This window comes from Antechinus flavipes, chromosome 6 (genome assembly GCF_016432865.1).
Source record: "Antechinus flavipes isolate AdamAnt ecotype Samford, QLD, Australia chromosome 6, AdamAnt_v2, whole genome shotgun sequence".
Classification (NCBI taxonomy): Eukaryota; Metazoa; Chordata; class Mammalia; order Dasyuromorphia; family Dasyuridae; genus Antechinus; species Antechinus flavipes.
In genome coordinates, this window is record NC_067403.1 from 94,950,493 (window position 1) to 94,969,046 (window position 18,554).

Sequence of the window (18,554 nt, forward strand, 5' to 3'; positions counted from 1 at the left end):
AAAAGCAAAGATTTCATTTGCAAATGGATAGACCTGTATGAAGGAAGCTGAAAAGTCATCAGAGATAACAGAATTTAAAAGATTAGAAAACCCAGATTGGGCAAGTAGCACTGTGGATTCAAGTATGAGAGTGTCAATATTTTACTACTGAAATAATGACCAGAGAATCCTCCTGATAAAAAAAAAAAAAAAATCATTTATGGCTTCAATAAGTAGGACACAAATGCGTCTTTTAACTAGTATGCTTCATCAAGGAGGAAAAACTAGGAAAAATTGCATACATAGTATTTTTAGATATGATTCTTATACTACAACTCCCTTGCAATAATACAAAAGCATGATTGCCTGTCTTATATAACTGTCATCTGTACATCCCTATAAAGTTGCTACAAGGAGTTCACCCAGGTTATAGGGATCATCTTTGAATTTTCTTGATAGTATATAGATACTAATTGAATATGCTGTCCTTTCCTACCCTGTTATGTCCCTGAACCATCTCTTTTGATCATACATTTCTCTGATCACATACTTTACAGCTCTTATTCTGTATAATTCTTTCCTTTTATTGCATTACAATTCACTAATGTCTGCCTACCATGCGCTTCTCCATTGCCCTCTGGGTACCTTTCAACTTTAGTTCTTCAGAAATTATGTTATTTCATGATTTTAAGTCCTACAACATCACTAGTAAAATATTAGTCTTAAAATATAGAACTCAATTTCAGAGAGAAACTTAGGGTCATTAAAAGCACTACAATTTTTTAAAATCAATCCAATTCATCTTCCTCTACTTGTTCAGTTCTGGTCCTTGCTCATTTTCATTTACAATACCTGATACCCAGATGAGCAGACAATTAAATTAGATGAACTCTACAGGTTGCTATCCTACTGTTTATCCTTTTTTTTTTTTTTTTTTTTTTTGGAGGCAATTGGAGTTAAGTGACTTGCCCAGGGTCATACATCAAGGAAGTAATTAAGTGTCTGAGGACAAATTTGAACTCAGGTCCTCCTGATTTTAGGGCTGGTGCTTTATTCACTGTGCCACCTAGCTGCCTCTATAAGTCTTTTCAATAAGTATGCTTTATCCATTTGACTTCTTCCAATGAATAACATGGCCAAGTTCTTTTTGAATGATTATGAATATTATTTAGTTTTACAATTTTGAAGTAATATCTTCTATATAAAAGAGCAACTAAATAACCTTCCTAACTATAGGGAATTCCTCTTTGACTTCCATTACGCATTGAAATTCCTCCATATACAAAATAAATCCCCATAAATCCTCATCATTTTTATACATCACCAACAAAATCCAACAGCAAGAGATACAAAAAGAAATTCCATTCAAAATATCTGTCAACAGCATAAAATATTTGGGAATCTATCTACCAAAGGAAAGTCAGGAATTATATGAGCAAAATTACAAAACACTTTCCACACAAATAAAATCAGACTTAAATAATTGGAAAAAGATTAAATGCTCTTGGATAGGCTGAGCGAATATAATGAAGATGACAATATTCCCTAAACTAATCTATTTATTTAGTGCTATACCAATCAGACTTCCAAGAAAATATTTTAATGATCTAGAAAAAAATAACAACAAAATTCATATGGAAGAACAAAAGATTGAGAATCTCAAGGGAATTAATGAAAAAAAATCAAATGAAGGTGGCCTATAACTATATTATAAAACAGCAGTCACCAAAAACATTTGGTATTGGCTAAGAAATAGATTAGTTGATCAGTGGAATAGGTTAGGTTCACAAGACAAAATAGTCAATTATAGCAATCTAATAGCAATCTAGTGTTTGACAAACCCAAAGATCCTAACTTTTGGGATAAGAATTCATTATGGCCCAAAAACTGCTGGGATAATTGGAAATTAGTATGGCAGAAATTAGGCATGGACCCACACTTAACACCATATACCAAGATAAGATCAAAATGGGTCCATGACCTAGGTATAAAGAACGAGATTATAAATAAATTAGAGGAATATAGGATAGTTTATCTCTCAGACTTGTGGAGGAGGAAGAAATTTGTGACCAAAGATGAACTAGAGACCATTACTGATCACAAAATAGAAAATTTTGATTACATCCAATTAAAAAGCCTTTGTACGAACAAAACTAATGCAAACAAGATTAGAAGGGAAGCAACAAACTGGGAAAACATCTTCACAGTTAAAGGTTCTGATAAAGGCCTCATTTCCAAAATATATAGAGAATTGACTCTAATTTATAAGAAATCAAGCCATTCTCCAATTGATAAATGGTCAAAGGATATGAACAGACAATTTTCAGATGATGAATTTGAAACCATTTTCACTCATATGAAAGAGTGTTCCAAATCACTATTAATCAGAGAAATGCAAATTAAGACAACTCTGAGATACCACCACACACCTGTCAGATTAGCTAAGATGACAGGAAAAAATAATGATGAATGTTGGAGGGGATGCGGGAAAACTGGGACACTAATGCATTGTTGGTGGAACTGTGAACGAATCCAACCATTCTGGAGAGCAATCTGGAATTATGCCCAAAAAGTTATCAAACTGTACATACCCTTTGATGCAGCAGTGCTACTACTGGGCTTATACCCCAAAGAGATACTAAAGAAGGAAAAGGGAGCTGTATGTGCCAAAATGTTTCTGGCAGCCCTGTTTGTAGTAGCTGAAACTGGAAAATGAGTGGATACCTATCAATTGGAGAATGGTTGGGTAAATTGTGGTATATGCATGTTATGGAATATTATTGTTCTGTAAGAAATGACCAGCAGGATGAATACTGAGAGGCTTGGCAAGACTTACATGAACTCATGCTAAGTGAAATGAGCAGAACCAGGAGATCATTATATACTTCAACAATAATACTGTATGAGGATGTATTCTGATGGAAGAGGATTTCTTTGACAAAGAGAAGATCTAATTCAGTTTCAATTGATCAATGATGGACAGGAGCAGCTACACCCAAAGAAAGAACACTGAGAAATGAATATAAACTGTTTGCATTTTTGTTTTTCTTCCCGGGTTATTTCTACCTTCTGAATCAAATTCTCCCTGTACAACAAGAGAACTGTTAGGTTCTGCACACATATATTGTATCTAGGATATATTGTGCCATATTTAACATGTATAGGACTGCTTACTATCTGTGGGAGGGGATAGAGGGAGGGAGGAGAAAAGTCGGAACAGAAGTGAGTGCAAGGGATAATGTTGTAAAAAAAAAATTACCCAGGCATGGGTTCTGTCAATAAAAAGTTATTTAAAAAAAAAAAAAAGAAAAGAAAATGGCAAACTATTCCAGTTTGTTTGCCAAGAAAACTACAAATGAGGTCATGAAGAGTTGAGCACAATTAAACAACAGCAAAGAAAAACCTAAGAAAAGAGAAAATAATCAAACGTATGGACTCAGATAATTGCACAAATGCACAAAATATGAACCACAAACATTGAGATCCTAGTGCTAAGAGTCAAATTCAATTTCATAAAACACTGAGACTTTGTGGGATGAGATCCAGACTGGAGAAAGATGAGTTAAATAATATTCATTATTCTTCCTCAGAAAATCATTAGCAATTTATTTAACTTCTATAAGCTTCAATATTCTCATCTGTAAAATGGAAATAATAATAATATCCACCTCACAGTATTGTTGTGAGAATCAAAGGCGACAATATATGTAAAACAATTCATAAACTTAAAAAAAAGAAATTCCTCCATAAAAGTGGTGAATCATTTAAGTATTAGAAATGACGGAGGCCAAGATTTATAGAATATACACATATCTTACTTTTATCAAGTAAGACTATTTTCTCTAAGAAAAGAACTGGGAGACTTTGTAAATTTTGGCACCAAATAATACCCCCCATTAAAGGAAAAGATTGATTCTATCTTAATAGAGAAACATTTTGTTAATGATATGAAAGTCTTTCCAAAGTCTTTTCTAAATCAGCTATTGGGAGAGCAAAGATTAGAGAAAGTTATGAGAGGAAAATAAAAATAACTTCAATCTGACTTATTTAAATAAGTTTCTAAAGCCAAAACTAGAAAAGATTGAGAAAAAGGACATCAACATCAATTTTAATGATTAAAAAGAAAAGTTAACTGCCATAAAAAAAAAACCTAGAAAAAACACAATCAGCAAAAATCTGATCTTCTTGACAAGCAGAGATTTATGAAAACAATAGGCAACATAGGCTTACAATATAAATTCATAAGTAATTTTAAATTTTTTTTTCCACTTAAACACTAATTTTTTTCACCTATGTAGCAGAACACAAAGAGGATTCTACATGAACCCAACTTACTACTTTCTAAAGTTTTCTGTTCACCTGAGCTTTCTTCTGTTGTTTGGGCATTTTAAAAAACATTAAATTTCCCTTTTTAATATATTATTGTTTTGTAAAAGTTTTATTGGGAAAAAAGACTGGATATGATACCTATACTATAATCTAACCACAGTCTCACATCTCACCAAATGGAAATCAATGAAAGGAAAATAAAGTTTAAAGCCTTATTGGCAAGAGATATGATTAAACAATGTAATTTTGGTCAGCAAGGAAGATGGCAGTGGTTCCTGGTACCTTGGACTGGTAGTAGTGGTGACGATAGCAGGGGTAGGGAGCTTAGCCTGACCAGGCAAGTTTTGGTACTTTGATCTTGTTTCTCTTGCTGGATTCTGGGCCAGAGTTGGGGCTGATGGAGATAGACAAGACTGATGAGTACCTGAAACAAGAGCACTCGCTGTCCAAGCTGTACCGGGGTGTGGGTACTAGTAGTTCTTCACGGTGGACCTTGATGGAGAATGCTTTGATGATGATTCAATATATCATACCCCAGATATGCAGGGAGCTCCGTGGAACCAGGTGCCTTGCTATTTGAGATACTGAGAACTGCAAGCTCTTTTTAAACTCCATAAACAAGGAAAGAAAAATCTGATTGGAGATAGCTTGCAATCTGGTATACAAAGGATCAGATGCAACCAAGGCCTGTCTTTGGGAGTAAGGACAATTTTATAGGACTGGGAGTATTTGTACGTACCTATCCCAATGAGGAAAAACAGCGATAGCTGGTGTTCCCATATGCCTCAGCCATGGTGAGCAACAGTTCTCTCAACTATGACCATGACCTCTTCTGTCATTGGGGATCTTTCAGATCCTTCAGAAGAGGAAAAACTACATCAAAATGTGCTTCTGCTCTCAATGGACAATATGAAGGTACCTGAGGTGATAGTTCCAATGGAGCCCTAAGCGATATGGCCCTCTTTCTCATCATTTTCTTTTCTCTTGTGGCTGCTGTGTTTGCCCTTGTCATAAGCATCATTGTTTACAACAAATGGCAGGATCAGAGTCAAAAGCATTTTCTACTGAGCTCTTGTGACTGTACCACTGGGGTTATAACTCTTAAGCATTGGGTGAGAAGCACTGATCGCCAACCTGCAACCCAGAAGGAAGACTTCTCCTATCTCAGATATCAGAACTGTCTAAAAATGACAACCAATGTGAATTTATGTAACCATTCTGGACAGAAGTTTGGAATTTTGCCCAAAGTACTCTCAAACTGTGTATACCCTTTGATCCAGCATTATTGGTACTGGGTCTGTAAACCAAAGAGATTTTATGTATAAGTTCATTTCTCTCAGTCAGTTACTTCATGCTTTTTTTTCTAACAACAACAAAATTCTGTTATAGTCCTTTCTTCAGCACTGCCATTTGCATTTTTTATAATAATCTTGTCCTAGTTGTTTTCCTTTCTCTTCTCTCATTCAAAACTCAAACTTGTTTAGCTTCCCTGTTTGTTATCCATCAACCCTACTTCAAGTTGATATTGCATAAAGTAATCCTCTATACCAAACCCTTCAACTCAGACAACCTTCCTCCCTTTTTCCATCTCAGACTACACTCTAACTTGCTTAATTGTACTTCTTCTGTGCTAATTTATTTTTATCTTTTTTTTAGTCTGGCCCAGATAAGAATCTAGGATCATTCACATGCTGGGACATGCCAATGAAGCTTGTGTTCAGTTCATAACATTTTCCAAAGGCTTTAATATGTCTGTTAGTTAAGGGACAGTCTGGCTATGTTTGGAGATACTCATCATCAGAGAGCTAGATAGTAGCTCCTTTTTTAATATTTAAAGACATCATCTAAAGTTGAGATCTGTATCAGGGCAGTATACACAGTGATGAAATAACAGAATCTTGATTTTTTAAATTATTATCACTAGTATTAATAAGAAACTCAAACTCTGTAGAGATCAGGATTCTAATCTGTATAAACTTTGTATCTACCCAATAACTAGTACAGTGCTCTACAGAGTACAAACACATTAATTTTTTGGTGAAGTTAAATTTAGTGAATTTAATCATAGAATAAGGATTATTCTGCTATTTATATAACAGGTATGTAAGGAAGGGTAAAATAAATAGGAACACAATCCTCACCAAATATTTCTTAGGATTCTACACATGGCAACATTCCAGGAATTATACATGGATTATCTACACATATAATCAGCTTGATTGGCCAGTCAACAAAATCAAATAGCTAGTTTGAATGAAACCATCAGTCAATTCCATCTGAATGGTTGAACTGATTATTCACATGGGCATCACCACATTAAGAGTTTTACAATGATGTTGAGGCAATTTTCAGAAAGTAATGGTCCTTAAAAAATGATCAGAAAGACAATTTCTGTAATGAGGGAGTCACCTATGCTAAGACATCAAGTTTACTTATGTAGAGAGAGCCCTAAATATCATCCCTGAGGAAAATATCTTACTTTCCTCAGAATGCATTTTAAAAAAACTTACAAAATAGTCAGGATTCATTTTGAAAAACTGATCTATTATTATTCAACTAGCCATGGTAGGATAGCCTCAATAAGAAGAAAGTACACATTTCAGTAGTCATGACAATTAAAATTTAATAAAACTCTCCTGATAGAGTTTTTATTAGACAATTTCTAATGACTTGCCGAGGTATTCATACAAGCAAATCAAACCCTTGGCCTAACACCATTCGAAGGAGAAAAACAGGAAATAAAACAAGCTCCATACCAAGCAAAAAAAAAAAAAAAGGGATCAATAAATATAAATGCCTTTCATGAAAGATGAACACAGAAGTAAATCTATTAAACTCAAATTACTGGAAATCACAGAGCCGCTGGATGTGTAGCTAGACTTGAGATCGATCCTTGCAAGTAATTGAATCTGAGAGACCAGTACCTTCTAAAAGAACTATGCCTTTTAACAAAGACTTAACATGAAAAGAGAGTCACTGAAATGAACTAGTCTACAGCTAGACATAATGGTAGTAAAACAGTTTTCAGCTGAAATACACAACAGTCTTGTCTATTAAAAATCTGCAATCAATTTGGAAGCATTTTGTAACACCTATTGTTGGCTGACAGGTAGGGGAACAGGTGACTTTTTATCTCTGGATTCAACTGGATATTCTAATTCCTCCTTGAAAAGGATGGAAAGGTGAGTTTACTGGCATTACTGATGGAATTGGTAAGAAAGCCTGCTTACTAGTAAACCAACTTAATGTCAGTACCTTAACTTATTAAGATCCACAAAATATTCTCATACATTATAATAATTAATAACACAGAAGTTCTCTTCTCTAGTGATTCTTGTCGAATTAACTTTTACCTGATCAAGATTTGGGACTATCAATAATCAAATCAAATCAAAAATCAAAAACTTAATTTAAAAAACCATGGAATTTCTATCAAATGTAAGACTCTTATCAATCCTACTAACATAGTGGTTTCTACAAATAAAGAGCTTTGTGATAATTACATTTGAATAATGATCAATCATAGAAGTTTTATTAAGCATTCACAGACTGCATGGATATCTAGATATGTTTTCAAAAAAACAGTACATTGCTCAAAAAGCCACAATATAACTATGAACTGATACAATTTCAATTTAGGATTTCTTAAACTCTGATGTTTTATGTTTGCACACTCACATTCATATGTGTGCATGTATGTATACATTTATATATTATATATATATATATATATATATATATATATATGTATGTATACATGTATGTATACAAATAGGAATACACCTGTATATAGACAGGCGGATATATATTTATGTATGTATGTACGTATGTGTGTGTATTTATATATATGTATACTTAAATGTCTCTGTGTATAGTCATTTGGAGACAAGTACATATATGTACTTGTTAAGGTATGTCTTTAGAAGGAAGTAGAAACACTATAAGAATAGATTAAGGGAGAAGAATCAGCTTGCTAGAGACTTTGTTAATAGCTAGTGAAGTGGGGAAAGACAGTGAAGGAAATTTCCTGGAAGTTCTGAGCCTGGTGCTAAATGGCTTCTGACATATCAGACTTTGACAGAGCTAATTCAGATTCTGAAACATTGTTCCAGAATTTGATCACTGACTATTAGAGAGTTCAGGCATGTCACTGAGATTTTTTTATCTCTCTTTCATAGACCTCAAAAGAATCCTTCAGAATCTGAAAATAAGCAAAAGTGGTCTTCTTGATACCTTACAACCATAAGGACTCTTAAATTCTTCAATAATGAAATGAAACTAACATGGAACTGGCTGGTCAGGTTCACTCATTACAACACTCGAAGGCCCCTTACCAAATAGTAATATTTCTATAAGAGAGTTATTTTGGATATTTGAGACAGTCTGGAATCAGTCACTAGAGCTACTTTATGGTATGAGTTCCTTCTTACCCATGATGCACTACTGAGAAGTATAAACAGGCTTGACACATAGATTATGAATATGCAGTCACATTTTTCCTAACAAAAAAGAAGGGGGAATTAAATACAAAGAAATTCAATTACATCTGAGATTTTTAACTTACAAAAGCCAAATTCAGAGTTAAGGTTCCCACAGCAACCTTGCCTGATGTCATTCATTGTAAAGTTATGTGTAGTTCCTTCCTCTTCCTCCCCCCACCATAAATTGATAATTTAACAATGGACAACGTGACAGTCTTCTCAGCAAGTGCTTATTTTACAAATATGGTTTGACTACTGTAGGTGGAGGCATAGAAATATTTTATATAAAATAACTTACTTGCCTATTATGGAAAAGAGCTTATCTATGATTACAGATTTTAAGATGTGAGGGTCCCAGAATATAAGACAATTACAAGACCTGTCACTAAGAAATATTATTTTCATTATAATAAAAAAGAATGTAAAGATTAAATTACTATTCACAGTTAAAGACTTCTGGTTTTATTTTTAAACAAAAGCTGGATATTCTAATAATGCTCTCATTTGTGCTGTCAGGGGAGAAAGGATTTGCTAAAACCATAAATTATACAACATATTATTAGTCAATTTTGACCTTCCCTTCCCCCACATAACCTCTCCTCAAACCAAAATCAAATCTTGGACTAAAGAGTTGTAGAAAGGACTGGTATTTGTATCTCATTTTATAATTACTCACTATCACAAGGAGGTTCTAAGAAGCAAGAATGTAGGTGGAACATTGACTTCATTGATATGGGTACAGGCAACTATTAGTTTATTAGATAATAGACTAAACCTGGAGTTAGGAAAATCTCATCTTAAATCTGACCCTCAGACTCTTGCTAGCTTTGTGAACCTGGGCAAATCATTTAACTTCTGTCTGCATCTTTTGTTCATCTCTAAAATGGAACAATAGCATCCATCAGGGTTGTGATTATAAAATAATATTAGCCAACTGCTATCAAACCTTAAAGCACTATATGTGTGTTAGCTGTTATTATATTATTATCATTTTATGTGGGTCTTGTTCATATTGTCCCATAAAACCCCTAAAAAGTACCTACCTGAAAGAATATGACTCTGATGAAACCCAGGTATTCTCAAAGGCCATGAGAGTAAAAAGAAAATATTCAAGTACTCCTGGGAGTCTTCCAAGTTGGAAAGGCTTCAAGTACAATGTCGGCCACAGATGATGGAGCTGCTGCCTAAAGATGATTCAATTTCAAATTCAGATTCATTACTGGTGTTTTTGCCCACCAAGTGATAAGTCCTTTTGGGGCCAGGAAAACCCAGTAAGTGGACAAAAACACAAGCAATACAGTTTAAAAATGTTGATTAGAAAGAACATCAAGAGCAAATCAGGTCAAGGAAAAAGAATCAATCTAGAAATTACAAAATTAGAGTATTTTAGATTTAGTGACCATCAAATCTAACCTTCCCATTTTACAGATAAGGAAACTGAGTCATGGAGAGATTCAGGAAGTTGACTAAAGTAACATAAACAAATCTTGATTGTATTTCAACAAAATGTTGACTTCAGACAGTGATAAACACTATTGGGCAATTCAGCATGCTTGCTTTTATATTCCTGCTTCATAGTCCATGCTACTTCATCTTCAAATTAACTCCCTCTACTGCTTTTATCCTAACCTCCAAATTGAACTTTCAGAAACCATGCCTAGAATGAGGTAAGCCACTTGACTCTGTACTCATATATCTCACACATCTTCATCTTCACTGGGGTCATGTTTTGCTCTGTACTATTTTACAATGCCCCCTCCTTTCTCTCTTCCTCCACCACAAACACACTCCTACCTCTGCTTCTAAGAAGTATGATCAAACCATCACTGCCATTGTCTATTGGTGTGTGCATGGATTGTCCTATTATTCAATTCACTATCCATGCTATATATTTTATTTTCTAAACCAAAATACCATTACCTGTTACTTCTCCCTTATTGTTGCGTTGTCTCTTCCTTTTGGAATACAAGCTGGAGAGGAAGGGTTGTCTTGATTTTGGTTCTGTATCCCCAGTGCTTGATATACTGAAACTATTTAATAAATGCTTTTTCATTCATTCTCTCAAAGTTGCCAAGGAATCAACAATAATCTCCTTCCAAGCCTGTTTGGCTTGCTGTCTGTATCTTTTTAGCCTTTAGTCAAGGCAATAAGGTTGCCTTGAACATAAACTATTGTGTTTATTAAAATTATATATTACTATAGAATACTCTATAGAATATCATATTTCTATAGGATACTCTACCAGACAAGACAGATGTTATGCATAATTTATACCACTGATGATAAAATAATTATTTTACATAATTTAGGACAGTGCTGAGACATGTCAGGTGTGTCATAATGCTAACTAGGTAGGTAGCTAGCAAGCAAATGAATGTAGTAGTAGTAGTAGCAGCAGCAGGAGGAGGAGGAGGAGGAAGAAGAGAAGGAGGAGGATTTCTAAAAAGGAAATAATATCCAGCATTTGTGTATTATATTAACTTTTGTAAAGCACTTTACAAATAACATCACATTTTTCCCTTCACAACCATCTTGAGAAGTAGGTGCTATCATTATTCTCATTTATATATGTCGAGAAATGAGATGAGGAAACTGAGGCAGAGAAGTTAAGTGAATTGTCAAGAGTCAAACAGCTAGTAAGTGTCTAAGTCTGTATGTGGCTAATGATGATGTGCGGGCTTTCTGTGATTACCATTTCTTCTTCCAGATATTCACTAGCTATTTCTTTAATAACATATTCTGCACAAACATAAGGTTTAGTTTATTTTTAGATAAATAATGATGTTTTTGGTTTACTTATATCCTTACTGATTCTTCTAGGGTTTTATTGTGAATGGATAGCAAGCAATGCATCCAACATACTACTCATATGCAAATATATTTTGATACATTTCAGTCAAATACTAATCACAGTGTAAATTATTAAGTGCGTAGGGCAATGTAGCAAACTTTGTTGTTTAATTTTGAAGGAAATTGATACCTAAAACAACTGATCTCTAAATATTCTATCAACTACTGGAATTATGAATAAATGTTTCCCTGAAAAATTAACAAAATTTACAGCAACTCAATTCATACCAATGAATTAGGTAGTCAACTTGTTTGGTACCAGCAAATTTGGAGAGGAAAAAAAATAGCTCATCCATAATAAAAACTTTAAAACTGACTAAAGAGAAATTTCAAATCTATCAAGTTTCTATCTTAAATTTAATAGTTATTTTTGAAGCACATCCTAATTACAAGTCACTATACAAGGTACCAAGGACATAACAACTTTTGAAAAAAATTACAAAATCTCTACTTTCAAGGAGTTTACAATCTAGTTCAGGGTGAGGATGGAACATGTCTTGATAACCAGAATGAAAAATTTAAACTATTATTAAGGAAATAGAATAGATTAATCAAAGTAGAATGAAGTCATAAAGTGACCATAGTACATTGTATGTATTCTACTGGGCTACTATAAGAAATGAATGTGGTTAGGCTGAAGATAAAAAGGATAGGAGATAAAGTAGTCATCTTAGAGCATTTAAATGGTTGTCCTGTGGAAGAAGGATTCAACTTAAGACAATGTGGCCTAGGGAGGTAAAACTAGAAACAATCTGTAGACATTGCAGAATTAATGCCACATTTATTAAAAATCCCTATAATGAGAACTCTCCAGAAATGGAATGGAATACCTTTAGGAGATAATGAGTTTCTCATGACTAGAGTTTTCCAGAGGATGGATGAATACTCATCAAGACAGGTTTTTTTTTTCAATTCAGAATTGTTAAACACACATCAGATCCCATATATACGAACTTCATCTTTGGAAAAATAACTAAATTATGCATGAAAACCATAACTTCAAAAGGTTTCCGGTTCCCAACACAGGCTATAAATGGGGAAAACTGTGTGAACATCATGTTAAGTAGATAAATGAGGAGTGATGAAAAATCGAGAAAGATTAGCAAGAGAGCATGAGAGGTTACATCTGCAAAGTCACAAAACCATCTCTATGCTGATCTAAGGTAGTAAAGCCCAATATGTACTCTGGACCAGTAATAAGAACATGCTTCTCTATGAGATGGAAAAAATGATATAGACAAGGGTAGGAGGTATCAAATATAGAAGAAGAAGGGGAGAAGTCAAGATTTATAGTACGCACAGATTTCTAGAAGGAAGGACAATTTAATAATAAAAGTTTTCTGAACTAGTAACAATTTTCTATGGATAAGAAATTGAGAAACAATAACCTAGGGTTACTCAGCTATCAGTGGAAAAACAGGAAAAAGATAAAACAAGAAAACATCAGATGGTTCTTTTTAAAACTGCAGGTGGCAAGGTACACTGCTTCACCCACGCAAAACAAAACATTTCATTCTCAAATATTTATAATTAATGCCAGCACTCAAAAAAATAGAAGGGATATGTGGAGTTATAGTGGAGATTCATATATGACTTTAAATTTTAAAAAATGAAAATCCAGGTTTCTTTCCCCTGATGAGATAACTAGATTTCATATTCCATCACTATGCTAGGCTATAAAAAGTAAAACCCATTTCCTTACTGTACTTTTAAAAATGAATTCCAATAACCAGTCTATCTTGGTTGTAGCTCTTGGGATCTCCTGTCAAACTAATAACTTCCACCTATCTATTGTTTTTATTAACCATTTAAATTCCCATCATATATTTTAGAAGTGTCTAATATCTCTGAATTTAAAAATAAATATGGGATGATTCATGCTAGTTACCCCCCAAATTTTTCCTCCCTCATGAGGTACTTTATTCCATAAATAATTTAAATTTAAAATACTTACAGAAAAAAATAAACTCAGTTTAATTTCTTGTTACAGTGAATTATTTTAATTCCAAAGAATGGACATTCTCTGGATAAAGAATTAGACTTTAAGAAAAACTTAGAGATTTCCTAGTTGAACCTTCTTATTTTACAAATGAAGATACCAAATCCCAAAATAATAAAGATGATTTATTTTATTGTTTTTATTATTATTTTAAAATTTTAATCATTTCCTTTTTCTTTCTTTCATCTTTCCCTTTTCAAGTGAAAAAAATATAATAAAATTAAAATCTTTAAAATAATAAAAAATAAAAATAAAATAAAATAATAAAATAAAAAAATCAAGCAAACAAATTTTCATATTGGTCATGTCCAAAATTGTGAGGCTCATCTACCAGTTTAGTCCATCAATATCAGGAGATAGGAAGGTCACTGCATTCATCTGAATTCTTAAGTTTTTCAAAATTGTTCATTTTTGCAAAGTTCATGCTACAGTGAATTGTTCTGCTTGTTCTGACCATTTTACATCAGTTCACGTAAGTCTTCCCAGATTTGTATTCATTTCTTACAATATAACAGCATTCTATTATATTCATATATCATATTTTCTCCCCTAGTTCATGGATCCCTGTTAATTTTCAATTCTTTGCCACTGCAAAAAAGATCTGCTATAAATATTTTTGCATATGTAAATGTTCCTCTTTGATTTCTTTGAGATATGATCTAGAATGAATATCACTGGGTCAAAACATTACTGACTAGCTTTGGGAGTATAGTCTCAAATTTTTTTCCAGCATGGCTGAACTAATTTACTTCTCTATAATAGCACTTCAAGGTAGCAATTTTTCTAAGGTCATACAGGATATTGGTGAAAGAGCCACAACTAGTAGAAAGAGCTCTGGATTGATCTTGTTTTGACTGGATTGAAAAATACAGGTAGAATGAGGCTAAAATAGTAGGCTGGGGCCAGGTTGTCTAGAACTTTAAAAATCTCAAAAGAAGATTTTAGATTTTACTCTAGAAACAATGGGAAAATCCGGACTTTGATTAACAGAATCACAAGGTCAAATCATGACTCAAGGAAAATTTTATTGGCATCAACATAGAGAATGGACCAAAGCTAAGAGAGTCTTGAGGTAGGGAGACCAATTGGGAGCTTGTTGTAATAATAATTTAGGTGAGAGGTGATAGGGTCCTGAACTAAGATCAGTAGTCAGATACGAATGTAAGGTATCTATAAAAGACAAACAAGAAGATTTACAATTAACTGTATTTGTAAGGTGAAAGAAAGTGAAGAATTGAGGCTAAAGCCAATATAATAGCATGAGACAAAAGGAACATGGTGATAGGGTCCTGAACTAAGATCAGTAGTCAGATACGAATGTAAGGTATCTATAAAAGACAAACAAGAAGATTTACAATTAACTGTATTTGTAAGGTGAAAGAAAGTGAAGAATTGAGGCTAAAGCCAATATAATAGCATGAGACAAAAGGAACATGGTGCTTTTAACAAACAGGAAAATTTATAGAAATGAAAATTGTGGAGGGAGGAAACAATGATTTATTTTTAGATGCTGAATTTTTAAAGTAAGTTTATATCGATGCCTTTTGTTTTCGTACATAATTATGTTTTTCCCCATTAGATTTCCCCTTTTCATTCCCAGAGTCATCCCATACAATACAGTATTTTTCAAAGACAATAAAAGTAGAAAAATGCATTAGAAAAAGTCTGAAAACATATTTGTGTCCCTCTCATTTCCATTTTAAAAAAAGTGAGTTGGTAGTATCCTCCTATCTTTTTCCATCATTCTTAATCTTTTTATTTTATTTTATTATATTCGCTTTTGTGGTGGTGGTGGTGGTGGGGTTGTTCTTTCATTTATATTGTTGTTGTCATTGTATATGTTTTCTTGGCTCTGTCTACTTCATTCTACAGCAATTTAGATAACTCTTAAGACATACCCAGAACAGTCAGCTTGAAATATTTAATAGACCATTGATGACATGGGATTAAAGCCCAAAGAGAGAATAGAACTAGATATGGGAGTCATTTGTATAGAAATAATTGTTAATTCTATAAGAACCAATGAGGTTACTAAAAGGACATAGAGGAAGAAGAGAGCCCAAGTCAGAATCTTGAAGAGTTCTCAGAGTTGAGTGTGATATAGATGAAAAATCAACAAAGAAGACAAGGAGAATAGTCAGGAAAGTAGCAAATTAAATAGGAAATAGCAATGTCATAAAAATGAAGAGAGGGGTGAGTTTCTAGGATCATCAACAGTGACAAATGAATCAGGACTGAGAAAAGACAATAAGATGTAGCAATTTAAAAATCAGTAATTACTTTGGTGAGAACATTTTCAGTTTAACTATTAGGTCTAAAGTTAAATCACTAGGACAGGACTCTGAGAAAAGGAAAAAAGTCAGAGAATGATAGCTTCAGGGCATGACAGATTCCTGTGAAAGTTTTGTAGGGGTTCTTTTTGCTTTTTTTTTTTTTAGGGTAAGAAAAACTGAATATTATGAAGGCAATAAGCAAGGTATAAGTTAGTAGAAAAAATAAAAGATTTAAGATTAAGAAAGAGAGAAGATTAAGGATGAAGCTAAAGAGGATGAATTGAGTATACATAAGAAGCAGTAGCTTTTGGTAGAGAAAAGGACTCCCTTTTTGTCTGAGACTGAGAAAGAAAGGAATAGTATGCCTGAAAAGAAAACTCATGTCATATGGCTTCATGTTTTTCAGTAAAATAAGAAATGATGTACTCATCTTGGGGGTAGGGTAGAGAAAGAGAATAGGAGGAAGTTTATTTTAGGAGAGAAGAAAAAATTTGGAATAGTTTCTGAAGGGAGTCAAATAGGTAATGAATTGAGGGAAGGAGGAAAAGTTACCTTGTTATAAAGAAAGTTTGGTTGGGGTTAGATAACATGAATTTGCAATGTGAACAATTAATAGAGTTGTGGGATAACCTTCAACTTTGTTAAACAGGTTTTGAGTAAGAGAAGCAAAGATGAATATTGAGTGGTGAAAATTAATAATTTAGGCTGAGATTTAACAACAGTAGAGTGGTAGAGTAATAAGACAATGAGTCAAAGGATTCCAGAATAGAAAACAATGTAGAGTTGAAATGGGTAACTATTCAGTTGAAATTGGCAGAGTAATGTCAGGGCAGGAGTAAATATTGAGGGGTGGGGACATTCAAATGCCAAAAAATGGAAAAGAACAAGTATAGAAGGAATGAAAGATAGGGAAAGGTTGAATGTTAGAAAGTTATAGTTAGGGAAATGTCAATTCTAAGTAGGTAAGTGGAATTTATGTGAGTAATGGCAAGATCTATTGTGTAACCATCACTATGTGTGATGGTGGTAGAGTATACAAGAAGGATGAAGAAATGAAAGGTTAGATCATTTGAAAAAGCCTTTAAGTCAATATTAAAGCCCCCTAGGACTAGAGTAGGAATTGGGGAAGAAAGATAAATGATAGGCAGGTGTTGGAATCCTTACTAACTGCTAACTAATTAGAGTTGATCTAATCTTACAAGAAGATGTTTTGGGCAGAACCTGAAACAAGGTACTAAGTAGAACTAATTAATACAAGGCTTGTGTTCACACCTTTACTCATTGGAGTTCAATGAGTTCACACCTCCCTTGAAGCTCGTTGGGCCAGAGAGCACTATGGGAGAAAACCCATAATCCCTCTCTCTCATATCCCACAATTCCTCCCTCTTGGATAAAAAAAACAGACAGAAGCTCTCGGTCAGATTTCAGTAGAGTTACGCCAGAAGCCCTCTCTCCAAGGCAAGGCAGAATATTTTCCACTTGGCTGGCTGGTGGCAGAAGAAGTGTTCTTCAGAAAGGAAGATGCTACAAGTCGAGATTTCACCGGAATGACATGAAGACTGGAGCTGGCTGGAGGCTGAAGAAAGCAGAGGCAGAGGCTGAAGGACCAGACCTTTGGATTTAAAGACATTTGGAGAGAGCTCTTGGAACCAAGCAGAGAGATAGGCCTCTAAGCTAACCGGGCTATATTGGAAATAATAAAAGATCTGAACTTTTATCACCTGGCTGTGTTTTGAGAAGAAAAAGATCACAACAGGCAGGTACTGAATTTCATGTGGAAAGACAGGAGATGGACTGGGGTTCAGGATACTATACTCAAGATAATTTTGATGAAATATTTTTGGGTGAAAGATTTTAATTGTGCATATTTCAAAAGAGGAAAGAAGTGACAACTGGCGACAAGGAGCATTATGACTCCTTCTCCAGGAGCAATATGACTGGGGCTTGTGAGTTATAAGAAAAGGCACAACTAGTACTAGAGGTGATAGAAGAGGGGAAACAGTGTTATCAGAAGAGAGACACATATCTGTGAGAGCCTATAGACATAAAAATTATAAGAAAAAGAAATGCAAAACTTAGGGAGATGTGTTTATCATGAATGGGAATCTTAGAGGGCATAATGGGGTTAGATTGAAATGCATAGTGTCAGAATAAAATCCAGATATTCTGATTTATAATCTATGGCCTTTCCTGTTGCATCATACTGCCACATGCATCAGCATGATTCTAGAAAGGCAATTCCACATGAGTAAGTGCAACTGTGTCATAATTCACACCCTACAAAGAGTTTTTACATCTTCTTGCCTTAGGAAACCCAGAAGAAAAACATCTTTTAACATCACCCTCCCTTCAAAAGGAAAAATTTCAGGCATTTTAGATCAGAATGTAGTAAGACATGCTTAAAAACACATACAATGTTACCTTCACACTTGGTCTAAGTTGGGAAAGAAAATTTCTAGAAACTTAGTAACTATAATGATTTTGAATATTGATGTATTTTCTGAGGAATGTCAAAAATCTGAGCACTGGAAAGTGAATTCTATAATTTGTGAATACAAAAATGGCCCCGGAAACATAAAGTTACAATTTAAATTAACTAACTCTAGTACAGGAAACCTAAGAGCATCTAAAAAAGAAATGGTG

The 18,554-nt window shown here is 33.8% G+C and overlaps 1 protein-coding gene and 1 pseudogene across 3 annotated transcripts in view; one reads left to right on the forward strand and one right to left on the reverse strand.

Annotated features, from left to right (window-relative positions):
* Positions 1-18,554, reverse strand: part of MARCHF1 (membrane associated ring-CH-type finger 1) — a 1,059,500-nt gene that overhangs the window by 917,070 nt on the left and 123,876 nt on the right. The window lies entirely within an intron of this gene.
* On the forward strand, positions 4,571-5,075 carry LOC127541410 (VIP36-like protein; annotated as a pseudogene).